This window comes from Tenrec ecaudatus, chromosome X, assembly GCF_050624435.1.
Source record: "Tenrec ecaudatus isolate mTenEca1 chromosome X, mTenEca1.hap1, whole genome shotgun sequence".
In the NCBI taxonomy this organism is placed as follows: Eukaryota; Metazoa; Chordata; class Mammalia; order Afrosoricida; family Tenrecidae; genus Tenrec; species Tenrec ecaudatus.
This window is the reverse complement of record NC_134548.1, coordinates 71,609,265-71,620,455: the sequence shown is the minus strand read 5'-3', so window position 1 is coordinate 71,620,455 and position 11,191 is coordinate 71,609,265. Positions and strand designations below refer to the sequence as shown.

Sequence of the window (11,191 nt, the reverse complement as noted above, 5' to 3'; positions counted from 1 at the left end):
GACTAGAGAGCTAAACTCCACAATTAGACAATTTGACCTGATAGATATTTACAGAGCTTTTCATCCAAATATAAAAATTTTCACATTCTTTTGAAGTCCCCATGGCACATATTCGAAGATAGACCACACGCTGGGGCATAAGGCAAATATACATAAATTTAAGCACATTGAAATAATACAGACCTCTCTCTCTGACCACTGTGACTTAAGACTGGAAATCAACAAAAGGAAGACAAAGAAAATAAGAGAAAATAATTGGAGGATGAATAACTCACTACTGCAAAAGGAGTTCCTACTGGTGCATATCAGAGATGAAATCAGAAAATTTCTAGAAACCAAAGAAAATGAGCACACGACGTACCAAAATTTATGGGACATAGCAAAGGCAGTCATCAGAGGAAGTTTCATAGCAATACAAGCACACCTAAGAAAGGAAGAGAGACTCATGAAGGATACTCTGACACACAATTTACAAAAACTAGAGCAGAGTCAGTAGGACAATCCTACTAATTGCAAAAGAAATTATAAAAATCAGTGCAGAGATCCAGGAGAGGGAAAATAAGAAAACTACGGGAAAAATTAATATCGCTAAAAGTTGGTTCTTTGAAAGAATAAACAGAATCAATACACCATTGGCAAACCTAACCAAAGAAAGGAGGGAACAAATCTCAATAGCAAGAATAAGGGATGAAAGAGGGGTCATTACAATAGACCCTAATGAAATCAAAAAGATAGATATACAGTACTATGAAGGATTGCACTCCAATGAATTCAACAATTTGGAAGACATGGAAAATTCCTGGAAAAACAATTCCTCCCTAGACTATCCTCGGTGGACATCAAGAATCTCAACAGACCCATAGCAATAGAAGAAACAGAAAAGGTTATCAAGGGATTTACAACAAAAAAATCCCCTGGACCAGATGGCTACACTGGAGAACTCTACCAAGCATTCTGGGAAGATCTAACACCAATCCTACACAAATTTTCCAGAACATAGAAAAAGATGGCAAACTCCCGAACTCCTTCTATGAAGCTATTATAACTCTGACACCCAAACTGGGCAAGGATACCACAAGAATCGAGAACTACAGACCAATATCCCTTATGAACATTGATGCAAAAATCCTTAACAAAATACTAGCCAACAGAATACAAAAGTATATAAAACAAATAATTCACTATTACCAAGTGGGATTCATACCAGGGATGCAGGCATGGTTCAACATATGAAAGACCATTAGTATTATTCGTCATATTGACATGAAAAAGTATAAGATTCACATAATAATATCAATAGACGCAGAAAAAGCATTCGACAACATCCAACACCAATTCCTGTATAAGACACTTGCGAAGATAGGAATGGAAGGAAAGTTCCTCAAGACAATACAAGCTATATATGAAAAACCAACAGCCAAAGTGGTAGTCAATGGAGAAAAGACTAACAATCCCACTGAAAAATGGGACCAGACAAGGATGCCCCTTGTCCCCACTCCTATTTAATATCATTCTGGAGATTTTAGCTAACAGCATAAGGCAAAGAAGTGACATCAAAGGCATTCATCTGGGGAAGGAAGAGGTGAAATTATCGTTATTTGCAAATGATATGATTTTTTATATGGAAAATCCCAAAAGTTCCACAAGGGGAGAACTCGAAGCAATAGAGGAGTTAGGCAGAGTGGCAGGATACAAGATCAACAAACAGAAGTCCATCGGACTGTTATACACATCAGATAAGACCACAGAAGAAGAGATCAAAAAGGTGGTACCCTTCACAATAGCCAAACACAAATTGAAATATCTAGAGATATACCTGACTGAAAAACCAAAAACAAAAGATCTATACAGGGAAAACTATAGAACACTATTACAAGAAACGAAGAGCGACCTCAACAAATGGAAGCATATCCCATACTTTTGGATTGGAAGACTTAATATAGTTAGATGTCAGTTCTGCCAAAAGCACTATATAAGTTTATTGACATCCCAATCCAATTGCCATCATCTTTCTTCAAAGAAATGGAGTAACTGATTATCAACTTCATATGGAGAAGGAAGAAGCCCCAAATTAGCAGAGAACTCCTCAAGAAGGACACCGTGGGAGGGCTTGCTTTACCTGACTTTGGCATATACTATACATCAGCAGTTCTCAAAATTGCATGGTATTGGTACAATGACAGATACTCAGATCATTGGAAAAGAAATCAAAACCCAGAAAAAAAGGCATCAGCATACAGACAGTTGATCTTTGATAAGGGCCCCAAACATTTCAAATGGGAAGCTGATGCCCTCTTTAACAAGTGGTGCTGGAAAAAATGGATATCAACATGCAGAAAAATGAATCAAGACCCTCATCTCATTCCATGCACAAGAATAAACTCAAGGTGGATCACAGAACTTGAAGTTAAACCCGAAACTATTAGGGCCATCAATGAGGGAATTGGGACCAACTTGAGAACTTTTGCGCAGGGAATACTCAGGCTATCAGAAATAGGGAAAGACACAAACACAGAGGAGGCACAAATTGACAAATGGGATATACTGAAGATAAAACACTTGTGTAGATCTAAAGAGTTCACCAAGAGAGTAATAAGAGAGTCCACAGACTGAGAAAACCTCTTTAGCAATAACACATCAGACAAAAGCCTTATTACTAAAATCTACAATATTCTGCTAGCCTCTAAAAAGAAAAAAAACCAATAGCCCACTTGAAGGGTGGGCAAAGGACTTGAACAGAAATTTCACAGGGACAGAAACCCGAATGGCCAACAAACATATGAGAAAATGTTCCCGATCGTTAGCCATAAGAGAAATGCAAATTAAAACAAAAATGAGGTACCACCTGACACCCTCATAGGTAGCCCAATTTGAAAAATAAGAAAGCAACAATTGGAGGGGTGGTGGGGAGACAGGAACTCTCATCCACTGCTGGTGGGCCTGTAAGTACGTACAGCCACTATGGAAATCAATCTGGCGATACCTAAAGCAGATGGAAATAGAGTTACCATGTGACCCAGCAATCCCCCTACTGGGCATATACCAAAAAGAGGCAAGAAACAAACCAAGACCAGACATCTGTGCTCCAATGTTCATTGCGGCACAGTTCACAATTGCAAGGAGTTGGAAGCAACCCAAATTTCCATCAACTGACGAGTGGATTAAAAAACTGTGGTATATACATACAATGGAATACTACGCATCACTAAAAAGCAGTGATGAACATATGAGGCACATAGCGGCATGGGAAAAACTGGAAGAAATCATGCTAAGCGAAGTAAGTCAGGCACAAAAGGACAAGTACAACATGAGCCCGATGAAGTAAGTATTAATAAAAAATTTTAATGCAAAAATGGCATAGGGGAAAAAGCTACTGTATACAAATATTTTTGGGGTGAAGACTGTGTAGTATGGCACAGACCAGACCAAAAGCAGGGATTCACATGGTAGACAATGTTGGAGGAGCTGGGGAAAGGAAAATAAAAGGATGAATATAGGAAGAAAAGGGGATTGTGGGCATGGGGCACTAATCCACCCAAGGGGAGGGTATTGTTTATATCTCCACAGGGAAAGTGGGACCAGACTTCAACCCAGTGGCGCAAGGTGTGAATGAAATATCCCGGCGTGGAGTAGGGAACGAGTGGAGAGGTCTGGGAGGCTGGCCCCAGCACCAAAAATTAAGTGGCTTCCTTCCCCTTCCCCGAAAAGAATTTGTTTCAAAGGACGGCATTGATTCTGTAGCTCCGGGAGATGGACATATCTGATCAGAGCACACGGGAGCAGATGAAGGGACAGGAGGAGAGAGTGGAACACAGCCTTGCCCACCAGGCCCTGAGGATGATGTCCCTGAGTGGAGCAGCCAATCCACAGAGAGAACAACATGGCTGGCCCCACTATGAGAAATGATGCCCCTCAGTGTCTAAGGGCGATACAGGGGACAGCACCGGAGACACAGTGTAGGAATTGCACTGACCTGATCCCACCACATCTAAGCAAAGCACTGGGGGAGTGCAGCAGAACAGCAAGGGAATGGATCGGCAAGGTCCCCAGGGCATGCTGAAAGTGGACTTTGGGGCCAGCGCATGGTGCCCCAACAGACTGGACTGGAAAACGCTCCTAAGGGCCAGCAAATGATCCTTGAACGAACTACAAGCTTTTATTTTGTGAAGTGTTTTGTTTTGTTCTTTGTCAGTGGTTTGTTTTTGTTGTTTCCTTGTCTGGTTGTATATTGTTGCTTTGTTTTCCTCTGTCTTGTTTTCGTGCATGTTAGTGTCTCCACAGGTCTGTCTGAATAGGACAGGCTGGATGAATTATCTGGAGGAAAAACAACGGGACTGACAGTTCCCGGGGACTTGGGGTGGGGAGGGGGAGGGGGCTAAGGAAGTCGTGTTAACAAACACAGGGACAAGGTAACAACATGTGACCCAAAATGGTAGTGAGGGGAGGAGTGGCAGGCCTGGTGGGGAATGAGCAAGGGTAAGTTTGCATAGAGAAGAGGTATAGCTGTAGCCCAGGTTGTAACAAAGTATGGTTGTGGGGCAGGAGGAAAGTCAAGGGAGATGGAGGAAGGAGCTTGGAGTCAAGGGGCATTTATGGAGGTCTAGACAAAGACATGTATATCCAAATATATATATATGAGGATGAGGAAATAGATCTATGTGTCTATATTTATAGATCAAGTATTAAGGTGGCAGAAGGACCTTGGGCCTCTACTCAAACACTCCCTCAATGCATGAATACTTTCTTTTATTAAATTTGCACTCTATGATGCTCACTCTCCCGACAAACTGCTGAAGCCAAAGCGGGTGAACAAGTAAATGTGGTGAATAAAGCTGATGGTGCCCGGCTATCAAAAGAGATAGTGTCTGGGGTCTTAAAGGCTTGAAGGTGAACAAGCGGCCATCTAGCTCAGAAGCAAAAAAGCCCCCATGAATGAAGCACACCAGCCGGTGCGATCACGAGGTGCCAAAGGGACCAGGTATAAGGCATCATTTGTGTGTGTGTGTGTGTGTGTGTGTGTGTATGTGTATATGTGTGTGTGTGTGTGTGTGTGTGTGTATCATACTGAATGAAGGGGGAAGTGCAGAGTGGAGACCCGAGGCCCAAGTTTCGACCACTGGAGATCCCCTCACAAAGGAGTTTAGGAAAGGAGACGGGTCAGTCAGAGTGTGATGTAGTACCGATGAAGAACACAGCTTTCCCCCAGATCCTGGATGCTTCCTCTCCCCAACTACCATGATTCGAATTCTACCTTGCAGGACTGGATAGGGCAGAGATTATACACTGGTGCATATGGGAGTTGGAGGCACAGGGAATCCAGGGTGGATGATACCTTCAGGACCAAGGGTGTGAGGGGCGATGCTGGGAGAGTGGAGGGTGAGTGGGTTGGAAAGGGCGAACTGATTACAAGGATCCACATGTGACCTCCTCCCTGGGAGTTGGACGGCGGAGAAGCGGGTGAAGGGAGGCTCCGGATAGGGCAAGATGTGACAAAATAACAATCTATAAATTATCAAGGGCTCATGAGGGAGGTGGGAGCGGGGAGGGAGGGTGAAAAAGTGGACCTGATGTAAAGGGCTTAAGTGGAAAGCAAATGCTTTGAAAATGATTAGGGCAAAGAATGTAGGGATGTGCTTTATACAACTGATGTATGTATATCTATGGATTGTGATAAGAGTTGTATGAGCCCCTAATTAAATGATTTTAAAAAAACAAAAAGAAAAAACAAAAGAAGATTAGCAAGAACCAATAGTACTTAAAGAAGTCCGAGCTGTACTGAAAGTATTAGCCAAAATTAGCGAGGGGCTCAGCGGCCAGCAGCCAACCCTGGAGTAGCAATGGCCGGCCGGCATCGGCCTGCAACCAGAAGTCGGGGATGTCCTACAAGCCCATTGCCCCCGCCCCCAGCAGCACCCCTGGCTCCAGTACCCCTGGGCCTGGCACCCTGGTCCCTACAACCGGAAGCAGCGTCCCCTCGCTGTCAGGCTCCGGGCCGGGAGCCGCTGCCCCTTTCAGGCCACTGTTTAAAGACTTTGGACCGCCCTCCATGGATTATGTGCAGGCCAAGAAGCCGCCTGGCACTCAGGGCTCCCAGAGCACCTACACGGACCTGCTGTCTGCCATATAGGAAATGGGCAAGGAGATCCGGCCCACCTATGCCGGAAGCAAGTGTGCTATGGAGCGCCTGAAGAGAGGCATCATCCATGCCAGGGTCCTGGTCAGAGAGTGCTTGGCCGAGACAGAGCGCAAGGCCAGAAAGTTACGAAAGCCCCCTCGCCTTCTCGCCTGGACCTTGCCGGCCACCGCAGAGCACTGACCTCTCCCCGTCCTCCACCCAGAGTCGCATTTCCAGCCCTGTGTCCCTGGGTGGGCACCCTTCAGGAACCAGCTCACTCCAGCCTGCAGCACTGGTCGAGGGCCCTCCAAATGTCAGCCCCAAGGTCACTGTGAATCCCCCCTCCCCATGACCTGCCATCAGTGCTGATCCACCAGGAGCCTTCACCTTCCCGTGCCCCCTCCCCCCTCAGCACCTAGCCAGCACCAAGGACTACTTCCTTGCCAACCCCTTGTCCCCAGCAGGCTCCTGGAAGGCTGGTCACCTCCATGCCTTGTCCCCCTGGGCCACAGCGACTCTTTTCTCAGTGTGTCTTTTCCTAAATACGCCCTTTTTGTATAAAATAAAGCTGATTTGGAAAAAAATAAGAAAGTATTAGCCAAAAACAAGTCACTGACAACTGATGGAGTACCAATTGAAATGTTTCAACAAGCTAATGAAACTCTAAAAGCACTCACTATACCAGAAATATTGGAAAACAGCTACAAGATTAACTAATTGTAAAATATCCATATTTGTACCCATTCAAAAGAAAAAGACCCAACAAAATGTGAAAGATTTTAAATGATACTAATGTGACATAGAAATAAAAATTTTCAGATCATTTAAGAATAGTTAATGCAGTACACTGACAGAGATCTGCCAGAGATTCAAGCTGGATTAAAGAAGAGCAGGTGGCACAAGAAATATCATTGCTGATGTAAGATGGATCTTGGCTGAAAGCAGAGGATACTAGAAAAATATTTACTTGTATTTTATTGACTATGCCAAGACATTCAACTTTGTGGATCATATTGAACTGTAGATGGCCTTGAGAAGAATGGGAAATCCAAAACACTTCACTGTGCTCATTTGTTAGTCCAGGTAGAATAGAGAAACAAATTAAAAAGCATCCATATGTGTATAGGACAGAGTTTTATATAAAGGGTAATTACACATTAAGAAAGCATCCCAACCCAGTCCAATCCTAGCCCATAAATCTGATATTAGCCCATATATCCTTTACAAATCTATGAAGTCCTCTTCAGACTCAAGAATGCACATGCAATGATACTGCATGCAGGATGATCACAGGCTAGTGGGTAGAAAGTCTTTGGTTCTGGTGGCAGTATAAGCATATCAGCTCTGGCAGGGGTCTCCATGTGGTTTCTCCAGTTAAGGGCACTAGTGTAATTCCATGTGTCTTCTCCTGAGTCGCTCCCCCTTCCAAGGAGGAAAAAAACAGGATTCTCACAAGAAAACCATTGGCTATATCCTGACTGACAGCCTCATTGATTGTCATTGGCTATTTCCTGATTCATATAGAGGCCTCATTGGCTCAGAAAGGCCTCATTGGTTATATCCTGATTGACAGCCTAGACTCCACTCCCAGACACTTAATCCTCAAATTGACACCAGATTATGTAACTACCACGGTTCATGTGGAATCTATACATGAATCAGGAGGTAATTGTGTGACCAGAACAAGGGAATATGTCATGTTTGAAATCAGGAAAGGTGCATGCTTTATCCTCTCACAATACCTAATCAATCTGTACCCTGAGCAAATAATCAGAGAAGCTGGCTTATATGAAGAAGAATGTGGTCTCAGGATTGGAGGAAGGCTCAACCTATGAAAAGCAGATGACACAACCTTACTTGTTGAAAGTAAGGAGAAGTTGAAACACATGCTATGAAGAACATAGAATACTTTTCCACTTGTTGAATTCTTTCTGGGTTTCTTGTAATAATGTTCTGCAGTTTTCTTTGCACAGGTCTTCTGTTTCTTTGCTGTGCGTTTATTCCTAAGTGTTTCATCTATTGTGTGTCTACTTTGAACGATAATTTTTATTGCATTTTTCGAGCTGTTGTTCTCTCTCTCTCACCTGCTTTGAAAGAATATATAATCCAATTGATTTATGCTTGTTCATCTTGTACCCTGCTAATTACCAAATGCCTCATTTTTTTCCAACAAATTTTTTGAGGAGTCCTTAGGGTTCTCTCTGTATAAAATCATGTCATTTGCAAAGAGTGAGCGTTTCAACTCTTCTTTGCTCAATTGTATTCTCTTAATTTCTTCCTGTTGTCAAGTGTTTTGGGCAAGGTCTTCAAAATGTTGAATAAGAATAGTGATAGGCTGCAGAGTCAATGTCGTCCTTTGGAACAAATTCATTTCGGGGGAGGGGCAGGAATCCACTTAATTTATGGTGCTGGGGCCAGCCTCCCAGACCTCTCCACTGGTTCCATACTCCACGCCAGGATATTGCATTCACACCTTTCGGCACTGGGTTGAAGTCTGGTCCCACTTTCCCTGTGGAGATATAAACAATACCCTCCCCTTGGGTGGATTAGTGCCCCATGCCCCCACTCCCCTTTTCTTCCTTATATTCATCTTTTTGTTTTCCTTTCCCTCCCCTCCTCCACCATTGTCTACCATGTGTATCCCTGGTTTTGGTCTGGTCTCTGCCATACTACACAGTCTTCACCCCACAAATATTTGTATATAGTAGCTTTTTCCCCTATGCCACTTTTGCTTTTTAAAATTTTTTTTAATTCTTACCTCAGTGGGCAGCTCCGGGAGATGGACATATCTGATCAGAGCACATGGGAGCAGATGAAGGGGCAGGAGGAGAGAGTGGAACACAGCCTGGCCCACCAGGCCCTGAGGATGATGTTCCTGAGTAGAGCAGACAGTCCACAGAGAGAACAACATGGCTGGCCTCACTATGAGAAATGATGCCCCTCAGTGACTAAGGGCGATACAGGGGACAGCACCGGAGACACAGTGTGGGAATAGCACCAGACCTGATCCCACCACACCGAGGCAAAGCACTCAGGGAGTGCAGCGGAACAGCAAGGGAATGGAGTGGCAAGGTCCCCAGGGAATGCTGAAAGTGGACTTTGGGGCCAGGGCATGGTGCCCCAACAGACTGGACTGGAAAATGCTCCTAAGTGCCAGCAAACGATCCCTGAACTAACTACAAGCCTTTCTCTTGTGAAGTGTTATATTTTGTTCTTTGTCAGTGGTTTGTTTTTGTTGTTTTGTTGTCTGGTTGTATACTGTTGCTTTGTTTTCCTCTTTCTTGTTTTCGTGCATGTTAGTGTCTCCACAGATCTGTCTGAATAGGACAGGCTGGATGAACTATCTGGAGGAAAAACAACAGGACTGACAGTTCCGGGGGAACTTGGGCTGGCGGAGTGAGGGTGTAAGGAAGTGGCGTTAACAAACACAGTGACAAGGGAACAACATGGGACCCAAAATGGTAGAGAGGGGGGAGTAGCAGGCCTAGTGGGGAATGATCAAGGGTAAGGTTGCATAGAGAAGAGGTATAGCTGTAGCCCAGGTGGTGACGAAGGAAAGTGGGGCAGGAGGAAAGTCAAGGGAGATGGAGGAAAGAGCTAGGAGTCAAAGGGCATTTATGGAGGTCTAGACAAAGACATGTACATCCAAATATATACATATATATGAGGATGGGGAAATAGATCTATGTGTCTATATTTATAGGTCAAGTATTAAGGTGGCGGAAGGACCTAGGGCCTCTACTCAAACACTCCCTCAATGCACGAATACTTTCTTTTAATAAATTAGAAATCTATGATGCTCACTCTCCCGACACAACTGCTGAAGCCAAAGTGGGTGAACAAGTAAATGTGGTGAAGAAAGCTGATGGTGCCCGGCTATCAAAAGAGATAGTGACCGGGGTCTTAAAGGCCTGAAGATAAACAAGCGGCCATCTAGCTCAGAAGCAACAAAGTCCACATGGAAGAACTCACCAGACTGTGTGATCGAGTGGTCCCGAAGGGATCAGTTATCAGGCATCAAAGAACAAAAAAATCATATCATTGACTGCACACCTCCATGATAGGATCGTTGAAGACAAATGGGTGCCTAAGCAAATGTGGTAAAGAAAGCTGATGGCCAGTGTGATCACGAGATGCCAACGGGACAAGGTATAAGGCATCATGCAAAAAAAAAAAAGGTATATGTTGGTATATGTATATATATGTGTGTGTGTATGTGTATATATATATATACCATATTGAATGAGGGGGGACCTGTAGAGTGGAGACCCAAGGCCCAAATGTCGGCCAATGGAGATCCCCTCATAGAGGGGTTTGGGAGAGGAGATGAGTCAATCAGGATGCGAGGTAGTACCGATGAAGAACACAGCTTTCCCCCAGATCCTGGATGCTTTTTCCCCCAACTACCATGATCCGAATTCTACCTTGCAGGGCTAGATGGGGCAGAGGTTGTACACTGGTACATGTGAGGGCTGGAGGCACAGGGAATCCAGGGTGGATGATACCTTCAGGACCATGGGTGTGAGGGGCGATGCTGGGAGAGTGGACGGTGAGTGGATTGGAAAGGGGGAACTGATTACAAGGATCCATATGTGACCTCCTCCCTGGGAGAGTGACGGCAGAGAAGGGGGTGAAGGGAGACTCTGAATAGGGCAAGATATGACAAAATAACGATGTAGAAATTACCAAGGGCACACGAGGGAGGGAGGAGCGGGGAGGAAGGGGAAAAAAGAGGACCTGATGCAAAGGGCTTAAGTGGAGAGCAGATGCTTTGAGAATGATTGGGGCAGGGAATGTATGGATGTGCTTTATACAACTGATGTATGTATATGTATGGATTGTGATATGAGTTGTATGAGTCCCTAATAAAATGTAAAAAAAGAAAAGAGGAGAAAAAACAAAGAAAATGATTAGAGCAAAGAATGTACAGATGTGCTTTATACAATTGATGTATGTATATGTATGGACTGTGATAGGAGTTGTATGAGCCCCTAATACAATGTTAAAAAATAAATAAATAAAAGGACAAGCAGATGAAAAGAAATAATTAGGCAAAATAAAAGTTTAAAAAAAAAG

At 44.0% G+C, this 11,191-nt stretch overlaps 1 pseudogene; it reads left to right on the top strand.

The window, feature by feature from the left end:
- Positions 1-5,875: 5,875 nt before the first annotated feature.
- Positions 5,876-6,316, top strand: LOC142433416 (cyclin-dependent kinase 2-associated protein 2 pseudogene; annotated as a pseudogene).
- The last annotated feature ends 4,875 nt before the right edge of the window (positions 6,317-11,191 follow it).